Here is a 13,758-nt window from a genome sequence, read left to right as displayed (position 1 = left end):
TTCAACACTCTAGCATTGCAGCCGTCTTACACGTCACATTCCTGCTGACGCTGTCCAGCGAGGTTAAAATTGCACAGCAGCTGTTAATGTTTCCGTGATGGAAAGAAAGACAAGCAAAATGTTCAGATTTTCATAGGTCGAATCGAGTCGAAAATTGTTTCTGCAAGAGTTTAATCCACAGAAATATCCGAGGCTGTAGAATACTGTAGAACGGTCAGTTATGTTTCTACTGACCGCGTCAGTCAGCTTCATAATTTGCCTTACAACTACTGTTCGAATTTTGGCCGCGCCAGTAATCACAACCACGGCCTCTTGTTTAGTCTTACTGCAATCACAAGACCGCAGAGGTAGTGTGCTCACGTAACTTACAACATGACGTTCGTTGTTAATCGTACAAACAATATGAGACTACTCTGCGATCTAGATAAACGTCTTGTACCCATGATAAGATAAGGAAATGAACTTCTTCGTTTAAATCGCAGTCACGAGGATAAATTGCTCTGGCTCTCAACTCCTCATCTTCTGCAAAGAGGTATTGCTCCATATTTCTTCAGTAAGTCAGTCTTTCAAGTATTCTATTACACACCTCTTTCTTGGAGATCCTCTTATAATTCTCCTTGCTGCGTTACGTAGTTAGAGAGGCGCGCGTTTTCCATATACAAACACGCAGACACAACACTTTTTATTGTGTATTTTAGTTTCATTTAGTTTATCTTTTCACCTTTTGTCCTTTTCTTCTTCTTGTGCAACGTTCTTGAATAGGAAATCAACTCCTAGGTCCAAAATATGCACGACCTAACCTCTCTTCATATGTTCATTTTTCTTTTCTGAGAAAGGTTTACGAGAATGATAAGAAATATTTATTTTCTTTTTTTTTTTTGCTAGGGGCTTTACGTCGCACCGACACAGATAGGTCTTATGGCGACGATGGGATAGGAAAGGCTTAGGAGTTGGAAGGAAGCGGCCGTGGCCTTAATTAAGGTACAGCCCCAGCATTTGCCTGGTGTGAAAATGGGAAACCACGGAAAACCATTTTCAGGGCTGCCGATAGTGGGATTCGAACCTACTATCTCCCGGATGCAAGCTCACAGCCGCACGCCTCTACGCACACGGCCAACTCGCCCGGTGGGGAAATATTAAAAGAAATGTGTGTTGTCAATAGTTCCAAAGTCTAATGTGCTGCAACAGTTTTACGGCTGTGTGCTTCGAGTCTATATATTTTGTTTCTTTCTTTCTTTCTTTCTTTCTTTCTTTCTTTCTTTCTTTCTTGTTCCATGCATATGTTTCTGATTTTTTTTTTGTCATCTTGCTGCGTGGCGTAGTTGGATAGGTGATTTTTGTGCACACCCCAAACTATTATTTTATTTTTCATATATTTATTTTTCGTTCGCCAAGTTGTTTCCAAGGAGTCCCTCGTCTGTCAAATGGGAGTGGGACTCCATTACTCCCACAGGTCCAAGGCTTGCTTAAAGTGTTCTGAGCTCGGTAAATTCATAAAGCAGGATGCTACCCTACTTGCACATAGTCCAAGTGAGGATCTCTCCTCTAACGGGTTATGGACCACCGGTGAATTGTATAGTCCTAGCCGCCTGAGCACAAGGAGGGCCACGACTCAGAATATGTCCGAGATGCCCACTCCCATTCCATAGCAACTGGTATCCCGACTCTCAGGACCACTTACTAGGCCACTCAGCCGTTGCCCATGGTTCACGAACAAGGACGGGACTACAGTAACCCACAAACATGAACCAGGGAAGGGCAGAGTCTGGGGTAGGGCTCTTTATCAGGAATACCATTGCACGCAACATAGTTTCTGTTAGGCACGTAAATGAGCGAATGATTTGTCAGTTGGAGGAATTAGGACAAGAATTGTGTCCGTGTATTCACCATGTGAGGGTGCAGATGAGGATGAAGTTGACAAGTTTTATGAAGCATTGAGTGACATTGTGGTCAGGGTCAACAGCAAAGATAGAATAGTGCTAATGGGCGATTTCAATGCGAGAGTTGGGAATAGAACTGAAGGATACGAAAGGGTGATTGGTAAATGTGGGGAAGATATGGAAGCTAATGGGAATGGGAAGCGTTTGCTGGACTTCTGTGCTAGTATGGGTTTAGCTGTTACGAATACATTCTTCAAGCATAAGGCTATTCACCGCTACACATGGGAGGCTAGGGGTACCAGATCCATAATAGACTATACCTTAACAGAATTTGAATTCAGGAAATCTGTTAGGAATGTACGAGGCTTTCGCGGATTTTTCGATGATACAGATCACTGTCTGATCTGTAGTGAACCAAGTATCTCTAGGCCTAGGGTAGAGAAAGTGAAATCTGTCTACAAACGAATAAGGGGAGAAAATCTCCAGGACGAAGAAATTAGACAGAAGTACGTGGATATGAATAGTGAGAAGTTTCGAACAGTAGACAGTAAGCAGGTTCAGGATATAGAAAGTGAATGGGTGGCATACAGGGATGCTGTAGTAGAAACAGCAAGGGAATGCCCAGGAACAACTATGTGTAAAGATGGGAAAAGGCGAACATCTTGGTGGAATGATGAATTAAGAGCAGCCTGTAAACGTAAAAAGAAGGCTTATCAGAAATGGCTCCAAACAAGGGCCGAGGCAGACAGGGATTTGTACGTAGATGAAAGAAACAGAGCGAAACAAATAGTTGTTGAATCCAAAAAGAAGTCATGGGAAGATTTTGGTAATAACCTGGAAAGGCTAGGTCAAGCAGCAGGGAAACCTTTTTGGACAGTAATAAAGAATTTTAGGAAGCGAGGGAAAAAGGAAATGAACAGTGTTTTGAGTAATTCAGGTGACCTCTTAATAGATCCCAGGGAATCACTGGAGAGGTGGAGGGAATATTTTGAACATCTTCTCAATGTAAAAGGAAATCATCATGGTGGTGTTGCAAACAGCCAAGCTCATGGGGAGGAGGAAAATGATGTAAGTGAAATTATGCTTGAGGAAGTGGAAAGGATAGTAAATAAACTCCATTGTCATAAGGCAGCAGTAATAGATGAAATTAGACCTGTAATGGTGAAGTATAGTAGGAAGGCAGGGATGAAATGGCTTCATAGAGTAGAAAAATTAGTGTGGAGTGTTGGTAAGGTACTTTCAGATTGGACAAAAGCAGTAATTGCACCTATCTATAAGCAAGGGAACAGGAAGGATTGCAACTATCGAGGTATCTCATTGATTAGTATACCAGGCAAAGTATTCACTGGCATCTTGGAAGGGAGGGTGCGATCAGTCGTTGAGAGGGCGTTGGATGAAAACCAGTGTAGTTTCAGACCACAGAGAGGCTGTCAGGATCAGACTTTCAGTATGCGGCAAGTAATTGAAAAATGCTACGAGAGGAATAGGCAGTTGTGTTTATGTTTCGTAGATCTAGAGAAAGCATATGACAGGGTACCGAGGGAAAAGATGTTCACTATACTGGGGGACTATGGAATTAAAGGTAGATTATTAAAATCAATCGAAGGCATTCATGTTGACAATTGGGCTTCAGTGAGAATTGATGGTAGAATGAGTTCTTGGTTCAGGGAACTTACAGGAGTTAGACAAGGCTGTAATCTTTCACCTTTGCTGTTCGTAGTTTACATGGATCATCTGCTGAAAGGTATAAAATGGCAGGGAGGGATTCAGTTAGGTGGAAATGTAGTAAGCAGTTTGGCCTATGCTGACGACTTGGTCTTAATGGCAGACTGTGCCGAAAGCCTGCAGTCTAATATCTTGGAACTTGAAAATAGGTGCAATGAATATGGTATGAAAATTAGCCTCTCGAAGACTAAATTGATGTCAGTAGGTAAGAAATTCAACAGAATTGAATGTCAGATTGGTGATACAAAGCTAGAACAGGTCGATAATTTCAAGTATTTAGGTTGTGTGTTCTCCCAGGATGGTAATATAGTAAGTGAGATTGAATCAAGGTGTAGTAATGCTAATGCAGTGAGCTCACAGTTGCGATCAGCAGTATTCTGTAAGAAGGAAGTCAGCTCCCGGACGAAACTATCTTTACATCGGTCTGTTTTCAGACCAACTTTGCTTTACGGGAGCGAAAGCTGGGTGGACTCAGGATATCTTATTCATAAGTTAGAAGTAACAAACATGAAAGTAGCAAGAATGATTGCTGGTACAAACAGGTGGGAACAATGTCAGGAGGGTACTCGGAATGAGGAGATAAAGGCTAATTTAGGAATGAACTCGATGGATGAAGCTGTACACATAAACCGGCTTCGGTGGTGGGGTCATGTGAGGCGAAGGGAGGAGGATAGGTTGCCGAGGAGAATAATGGACTCTGCTATGGAGGGTAAGAGAAGTAGAGGGAGACCAAGACGACGATGGTTAGACTCGGTTTCTAACGATTTAAAGATAAGAGGTATAGAACTAAATGAGGCCACAACACTAGTTGCAAGTAGAGGATTGTGGCGACGTTTAGTAAATTCTTAGAGGCTTGCAGACTGAACGCTGAAAGGCATAACAGTCTATAATGATAATGTATGTATGTATGTATGTATTTATTTTTCTTCTTGCTCATAGCATCGTTGGGTAGACGCTCGCCTCGTTCAAATAAAAGTTCAAATAAGCAGGATCGAATCTCTTTCGGTTTCTTCTATTATATTCATTTTATTTTCTTCTTGCCGTGTTACGTAGCTGGATAGGTGCTCGCTCACCCACTATGTTTAGGCAGACTGACCACTTTTTTTTTTCTCTTGCTGCCTTAAGAGGTTAGATTGACGCACGCTTTCCATACTCAAATTCTCAGTCTAAATCCATTTTATTTCCGTTTTTAGTTTAGTTTAATGAAAGTGACGAGAATGATTCCTGGCACAAATAGGTAACAAAAATGGCAGGAGACTGGTCGGAATAAGGAGATAAAGGCTAAGTTTAGGAATGAACTCGATGAATGGAAGTGTACTCATAAACCGGCTTCAGAGGCGCGGTCATGTGAAGAGAATGGAAGAGATAGGCTACCTAGGAGAATAATGGATTCTGTTATGGATGGTAAGAGAAGTAGATTGAGACCAAGACGACGATGGTTAGACTCAGTTTCTAACGATTTGAAGGTAGGAGGTATTTTTCTGCTAGTGGCTTTACGTCACACCGACACAGATAGGTCTTATGGCGACGATGGAATAAGAAAGGCCTAGGAGTTTGAAGGAAGCGGCCGTGGCCTTAATTAAGGTGCAGCCCCAGCATTTTCCTGGAGTGAAAATGGAAAACCACGGAAAACTATCTTGAGGACTGCCGACTGTCTCCCGGTAGGAGGTATAGAACTAAACGAGGTCACATAACTATTTTGCAAATAGAGGATTGTGGTGGTGATTAGTAAATGAACAAAGGCTTGCAGATTGAAAGTTAAAAGGCATAACAGTCCATAATGAAGATATACTCGTATGTAGTTCCTTTTTGTGATATTTGTATCGCTGTGTGTATATTTGTAATATGTTAAGTATAGGATTGAGAAGGAAGCAGATGTGTCCTATACCTAGGTATATGCTAGCGCCTATGTGACTTTCGTCGGGAGATCAAATGGGAAAATAACGGGCTATCACTTCGAAAAGACAGTGGGATTTTTACCCCCTGTTCTTCTCAGTTACATTATATACAGCAAATCCAGTTATACAAAAGCAAAGTCATCTCCGTGCAGATCATGAAAGCCCTTAGAGGGGTGGAAGGTAAAGGCTTCCACTATCCATAACCTCGGCACCTGGTTTGTGTAGAGAGGTTAGCTCTACGCCCGGCCGCCTTTGCCCCCAGGAATTAATCTGGTACCCATTTTCGGTGTAGGCAGAGTGAACCACAGGGTCATATGCACCTCCGGAAATGGAAATCTCGATTCTTAAATTTTTCGACTACCTCACTGTGAATCGGACCCACGCCTTTACTACCTCGGCCAGGCAGCTCCCACACTAGATAAAACTGAGTACAAACCATTCCAGTTCTTTAAACCCCATATAACTTACAGTTGAAAATATCTCCTTTTGCAAACTAAAGCTGGCTCCACAATGTAGGAGTAGCATGTCTGCCTCTTCTCGTGTATAAATCTTTTTTTCATTCAGGGGTAAGGAAAATTACCAGAAGCAAAGTGAGTAACTCTGAGACTCAGAATGAATTGTCGGGGTCGTTGGCTCAAAGGATGGAGCAGTTGCTTTCTAATTCCAAGTTGTGGGGGGGAGGGGGGGGATTTGATACCAGCTCATCCCGGTGGTGTGTGAAGGTCTCCCAGTTTGTGAATTTTAGAACAAAAGATCTCCCGTTTTTGGATGTATTCTTGTAAAAATGCATTTAGCAAGACTTTTTATTAGCAGTCGAATGTCTTCAATATGGCTGCCGGCAGAACAAAGGTCGCAATATGGCTACTGACAGAGTAATGTCCACAAAATTGTTACTACGGTATGGCGGCTAGTATAGTAATTTCTCTAATATGGGTTCTGGTGTGTCTAATAACTTGTCCAGTAATTTTCTATAGTCCCCGCCTCTGTAGTGTAGTGCCTAGTGTGATTAGCTGCCACCCCTGGAGGCCCGGGTTCGATTCCCGGCTCTGCCATGAAATTTGAAAAGTCTTACGAAGAATGGAGTCCACTCAGCTTCCAGTGGTCAACTGAGTGGAGGGGGTTCGATTCTCACTTCAGCCATCCTCGAAAGTGGTTTTCCGTGGTTTCCCACTTCTCTTCCAGGCAAATGTCGAGATGGTACCTAAGTGAGGCAACGGCCGCTTCCTTCCGTCTTCCTTGTCTATCACTTCCAGTCCTCCCATCCCCCTACAAGGCTCCTGTTCAGCATAGCAGGTGAGGCCGCCTGGGCGAGGCACTGGTCCTCCTTCCCATTTATATCCCACGACCCAAAGTCTCACACTCCAGGACACTGTCCTTGAGGTGGTAGAGGTGGGATCCCTCGCTGAGTCCGAGGGAAAAACCAACCCTGGAGGGTAAACGGATTAAGAAAGAAAGAGGGAGATAAGAATTTCCCATAATAATATTTTAATGAGATTTTCTTAGAAGATGTTGAACAGAAAAATTCCCATACCGTAAATAAATAAATCTCATTAATATGATTTGATTTATCGTAGACCGGCTGAGTGGGCATTTAATTTTTAGTATGGCCTAGAATGGAATGTTTTCAAATGCTTTTCATGTGTATTTCAGAGGTATAGTGCATCCTGTTCCAAAAGACAGAACCTGAAATTTAACTAGTAATAACTGGTGGGAAACCGGTATGTCAAACCCGGACTACAAGGGCGCTCTAATAATTTGAGAACATATCGTGATATTTGAATAGTATAGCAATTAACGATAACAGAAGTATGGACATACAATATAGAATACCCAAAGCAAGAAATGCATTTTCTAAGAAAATTAATTTACTCACCTCAAACGTAGATATTACAAAGATGCTTCTGAAGGCTTTTATGTGCGCGTGACGTTAAATTAAAGTGAAATAAAGACAGCAACCGGTGCAGAATGAAGAGAATAGAAGCCTATGTAGTGGTACTGAAAAATGTAGAAGGTGATGTGAGTAGATCAGATTACAAATAAGGAGATACCGATTCGACTAGATCAGAGGAAACAAACTGGAAAAATGTTACCAGGATAAAAGATTGAGTGATAGAAAACTTCTCGAGAACCCACAACTTGTCCTGTTGGTTTTTGAGTAAAGTTTAGGCATGTAAGAATGATAACGAGATGCCCAGTTGTGAACATACCTGGCGGCTCGCGAGCGCCGTACTTTCTACTTACAATTATCCCCCATGCACTAATGATGCATGGGATGCCTAGTCACTTGCTTTCAAAGGAGTGCTACAACGTGCTGTATTCTGGATGTTCTGAAACAAATAATCATTTTACTGCACATGTTCCATAACAAGGTGCATTTATAATTACGCCAAAGGTGCAGAAAAGAAAATGTAATAACTTATTAATACGCGTGTAGACATTCCATTCTATAAAAGAGTTGTTTGTTTGAAGCAAAAAGTAATACTGATCGGCGAAATGCGTGTGTAGAAGGCAGAAGTCTGTTTGGAGCTTCGGTTGCATTCTCACCAGATTCTCCACAGATTAAACTGATGTATGTGTATTCGTCGTTACTGAACACACTAGCCATTGCCGATGTGCAGACAGCAAATGTAACGCTGCTGTAACACTAGTACATACATCAGCCCAGTACTATGCGGTCGTAGCGCTGAGGAACATGCTGCGAGCGACCGTCCGGTTGTTATCTCTTCATCTTCTGAGGTAACCTGCCTGCAGGCAGTAGTGCGCCTGTGAACATCAGTTAGTAGACATCCCGTTCATCATTTGTGCATGCGGGACATTTCCAAGTAGTAAGTACTGCGCGCGCCAGTCGCCTGGTATAATTATCATAGGGTAGTATGGTAGTTTTAAAAATGTAATTTAAAGGAACTGCATTTATCATTTGGACCTTCTTCTCATCGGCGCATTTTTTCGATACTCCATCTGGACTCGCAATTACAGGAAGTAAAGAGGTGTGCCGTATAGAGTATGTGAGGGATGAATGAATGCCAGACGTGTAGAGTGAAAGAAAGAATGTGAGTAAACGAATTAGTAAATAAATAGGTGATTTGAATTGTATCAAGTTGTCAACTGAGAGAATGAAGGGCACTGAGATATCATGTACACACATATAGTTTATGCATTAGGCTTACTTATTTTTTATTCATTTTGTATGCGAAGTGAATATTGTAAACTAGATAATGTAACAGCGCTTCGCTACGGTATTCTACTTTGTATACGCAATAAGATTTTATTAAAATACACGTTCCTTAGCGATATACGAGAAACACTACGATGGCTGGCCCATATGTTTTGACATTTATGGCGCGCGTTGGAGAGTTTTGTTATAATGGCAGGTCACATTTCATATTGCCATTCACAATGGAGTTCGGGAGTTTCTACTTTAACGGCAGGCTCACTTGTCTACAACCAATTACAATCGAGTTGGAAGTTTTCATTATAATGGCAGGCTCCTTTCCTACTGTCTGTCATAATCGATGGGGAATTCATTACATTGGCAGGTCTCCTTTCCTACTTCCATACTCCAGTTTAGGAGTTTTCAATTTAATGGCAGGCCCCTTCCCAATTGCCAGTCAAACTTGAGTTATGGTGTTATTATATTTACAAGTCACTTTTCCTAATGTCAGTCACAAACAAGCTGGGGAGTTTTGATTATAATAGCAGACACACTTGTCTACTACCAGTCAAACCGAGATTGGCAGTTTTGATTATAATGGCAGAACTCCTTACATACTACCAGTCAATATCGAGTTGGGGTGCTTTCATTATAATAGCTCGCCCCCTTGCGTACTACCAGTTACAATCTAATTGGGGTTTCTTCATTATAGTGAGAGGTACACTTTTCTTCTGCCAGTCACAGTCGAGTTGGGAGTTTCCGTTAAATTACCAGGCCACTTTGCCTACTACCAGTCATAAAATAGTTGAGGAATTTTGTTTATAATGGCGGGCACCCTTGCCTCCCGCCCGATACAACAGAGTAGGGAAGTTTTTGACCAAAATTGCAGGTTCCCTTACCTTCCACCAGGCAAATCGAGGAGTGTATTTTTATTACAATAGCAGGCTCCCTTTACTAATGCCAGTTACAGTGGAAATGGGGAGTTTCCGTTGGCAAGCCCCCTTTCGTACTGCCAGTCACAGTCGATGAGGGGAGTTTTCATTACAATTGCAGACCCCTCTACCGATTTGGGCAGTTTTAATTATAATTGCAGCCATCTCCCGCCCTTTTCTGGATCACTACAAATCGACTTCAGTGTATATATAGATAGATATACAAAAATAAGTGCACGTATATAATTGCAAACCTTTATTTCGAGATTAACCACCTGCTACGCCGTACGTCATATCGACAAACAGTTTGCACCATCAGGCACCATTTTTAGTAAACTATATGGTTGCTTCCTGTGAGAGTTTCTCGTATCTTCTCTATTCATGCGTTACATTGAGTTAGAAACTTTGAATAGGGTGAAATTTGCGTACAGTTTTCACACATTACTTGATTTTTTGCATACGTATATCGCAGCTAGAATCATAAATTTTGGCTCGCATATGGCCACACGTCGTATCAATGTGTGTACTAAATTTGTTGATTCTATGAAATATTCTCGTAAAAATTGCAAGATTTACTAATAATCGAGAAATGCAGCTCTATCTAACGTATCAGAGATCGAGATACGACAAAAAGTCGTAGGACCAGAGTTGTTGATCACTCCAAGTTGGGCTGCGATTGTGTTATCCACTTTGTGATATTACTGTTTAGTCTCCAAATACCACGAAACTAAGGTCGGCACCGTTATTAAAATTGCTTCGATGATTTCGATAATTTTCGGGGATCTTGGAAAGTTTCCGACCGATACAGGCTAAACACTGTAACTTTTCCAAATATCGATTTTCTAGCTCATCTGACACATTGTGTCCGCAGTCTTGATTTTGGGGGGCTAACAATTAGGACTTTCAGGGAACTTTTAAAACTATGAAAACTATTGGTTATCAATTTGGAAAAATATACCCTACTGGGTGAAAGGAATGCTTACACTTGCGTTCTTATGCTGAGTCCCAAATTTCAAAAACCGGTAATGAGTTTGATGCTGCCACAGTTCCATGGTATGTGAAGAGGTGTCGTTCGGTTTATTTTTTACAAGTTGCTTTACGTCGCACCAGCACAGATAGGTCTTACAGCGACGCTGGGACAGTAAAGGGCTAGGAGTGGAAAAGAAGCGGCCGTGACCTTAACTAAGGAACATCCACAGCATTTGCTTGGTGTGAAAATGGGAAGCGACGGAAAACCATCTTCAGGGTTGTCGACAGTGGGGTTCGAACCCTCTATCTCCCGAAAACTGGATTTTATTTATTTATTAGTGTCCGAAATCACTACAATATATTTACGACTACTCTAAATTCACTTTTTTTCCAGTATTCAACTGTCGAGATAGCACATTCATTGGCTTCCACCAAATCCTTCATACTACATGATTTAGGCAGATTTCTGCAGATGAGAAGGTGTCCATGATCTTGCTTTTCACCACACTCACACAAATCTTGATGACCATTTTCAGGTTGGTTTTACAACGTGTCACTCCAGATCTTAATGTGTTAAGTGTCCATACTGAAGATGATGTTCTGCAGCTGGCTTCTTTTTCACGTCCCATAATCCTACAGGTGACTTCGTTCTCCAGAGTTCCTTTCGCCGAGATTCGTCTGATGTTGGGATTGACGTTGTTGTTTGTAGGAAGCTCTTCCTCGATTTCAATCTTGATGGGTGGACGTGAAGTCTAAACATTGGATGTCTTGGATCTGTTTCTTGCTTCTTCTTCTCAATCTCTGCTGCAACTTGTCTCCTAACATCTGGAGGTGCTACTCCCATAAGTGGAAAGATCTTATTAACAGGAGTTGGTCATAAGCAGCCTGTAACAATGCGACCTGTCTCATGGAGGGCAACATCCACTTGATTTGAATGAGCGGAATTCCTACAGACTGGAGCAGCAGAGAAACACAGGGCAAGGGCAGATGTACGGAGGACATTAGGCTGTGCTCCCCATGTTGTGTGTGTGAGTTTGCGAATGAGAATATTCTTGCTGCATACCTTCTGTTTGGTATCTATATGGTGCTGTTTATAAGTTAGGGCACGGTCCAACTTTACCCCTAGATATTTGGGTTGATCACAATGGTTTAATTTGTGTCCTTTCCAGGTTACATTCAACTCCTTTCTTGCTTCCTTGCTGCACAGATGGAATGCTCATACCTGAGTTTTCTCCGGATTGGGTTTCATAGTAGACAGCTAGTTCTTCAAGAGCAGATGTCAGTTTTAATTCTACTTCTTCAAATGTCACTCTATGAGCAGAAAGAGCTGTATCATCTGCATAGATGAAAGCCCTAGTTCCGGTGTTAAGTGGCTGATCGTTGGTAAAGATGTTATATAATATTGGAGCCAACACACTTCCTTGGGGAAGACCATTCTTTTGACATCTCCGTGGGCTTTTCTTGTCCTTCAGAGTGTCAAAAACTGTCTGTTCTGGAGCAGGCATTGATTAAACTGTGTCGGTCGATAGTCTCTGGTCGTTGAATACAGCTCCCTTGTCATTCTCTTATGATTCACTGTATCATAAGCAGCCGTGAGATCAATAAAAGCAACTCCTGTTATTTGTATCCTCTCATATCCATCCTCGATATGCTGGGTTAGATTAAGTATCTGACCAGAACATGACTTCCCCGGTCTGAAACCTGATTTTTTCCTTTATAATCCTTCTGTCGATATAATCAGAAATAGGAGTCAATATCATCCTCTCCAGAATTTTGAAAAGATGACAAAGAAAATATACGGGTCTGAAGCTTTGGGGGTTATTTGGCTCTTTTCCTGGTTTAAGCAAGGCCACAACTTTTGTTTTGCGCCAGATCTTTGGAATCAACATTCTAGTCACACACGCGTTCATCAGTTTGGAAACCCAATTGATAGTTATGGGGCCAAAATGTTTTATTTGCTCTGATCTTATGTCATCCAAGCCGGCAGCTTTGTTATTTTTCATACATTTGATGGCAGTTCTCAGTTCTTCTTCCGTGAATGGTGTTTCAAGGAGGTCATTCTCCTCTTCATGCCGTTGGATTTTTATTTCTCTGGATCTTCTCGTAGTTTTGCTATTCATCAATAGTTGATGGGCTATATGATCAGGAGTAACTTTACTCAACACACAGGGCGAGACTGTCAACTTCTGCAATACCTTTGGGCTAAATAGAGATTTTATCTATAACATCGCCATTACCACACTCAAGAAGTCCATCATGATCTTCAAGAACCATGCTTGCGGACCTCAAATAAATGTTTGACATGCCTCACTCGACTGCCTACATTTAACATCATACGAACACATTATCTATTGTATCCACATCCATTATTGTTGTGAAGGTACTCTTTGTCTTTGGGCAACCTGCAGCTGTTGCAGGAAGATTGTATAATAATAATAATAACATCGTTAAAATTTTTAAGTAATTTCCAGGCTTGTCGACTTGAGCGTTTCATATCCAAACTTTCGAGAAAGTTACACCATTTTTCTTTTCTTGATGTTGATATAGCTTCAAGGAGGTGCTCTCCTGTTTGTATTGTATCCTCTGCGAAGGGATCAATTTCAAATAGCTGTTCATATTTATTAAGGATTGATTTTGAGTCCTTATCAAGTCCAGGTATGTACATTGTTCTACAACCCCTAGGGATGTGTTTACGGGAGATGCTTTTTACTAATTCCACAAAATTTAGGTAATTTACTGGATCAGGCTTGATTTTTGCTACTTCATCATCCAGATTTTGAGAGAAAGTATTCCACTGAGCTTTTTTGAAGTTCAACTGTCTTTTAAACATAACTTTCTCTGATTTAACAACTGCCTGTACGGTACATTTAAGAGCTCGATGCCGTGTTCTTTGAAATGGATCTGCAGTTCGTTTCTTGGTTTGTTGAGCAATGTGTTCTGTGACAAAAATGTTGTTTGGGTTGTAACCTCGCCTCCATCAACCACTGTTAAAGTAATGGGGTAACTTCGGGTCGTGTATTAGTTTAAGACCCATGCATTCGGCCCATTCTTCTAAATTTTGGCCATTTGTGTCAGTCTCTTCGTATCCCCAAGACGCACTATGACAATTGAAGTCGGTAAGTTTCTCTAAATTTATATTCTTAATTTGGTGGCATATAGATAGATGTGATAGTGCAGGATTTAATTTCAACGGTCAGGATTTC

General features: G+C 41.4%; 1 protein-coding gene across 1 annotated transcript in view; it reads left to right on the top strand.

The window, feature by feature from the left end:
• Window positions 1–500: 500 nt before the first annotated feature.
• Window positions 501–13,758, top strand: part of LOC136876005 (cytochrome P450 9e2) — a 109,941-nt gene continuing 96,683 nt past the window's right edge. The window contains exon 1 of the mRNA XM_068228131.1: window positions 501–553. The gene's annotated coding sequence lies outside the window, so the exon portion shown is untranslated. The remainder of the gene's footprint in view (window positions 554–13,758) is intronic.

The sequence above is a fragment of the Anabrus simplex genome, chromosome 6 (genome assembly GCF_040414725.1).
Source record: "Anabrus simplex isolate iqAnaSimp1 chromosome 6, ASM4041472v1, whole genome shotgun sequence".
Lineage (NCBI taxonomy): Eukaryota > Metazoa > Arthropoda > Insecta > Orthoptera > Tettigoniidae > Anabrus > Anabrus simplex.
This window is presented reverse-complemented; position numbering and strand designations above follow the sequence as displayed.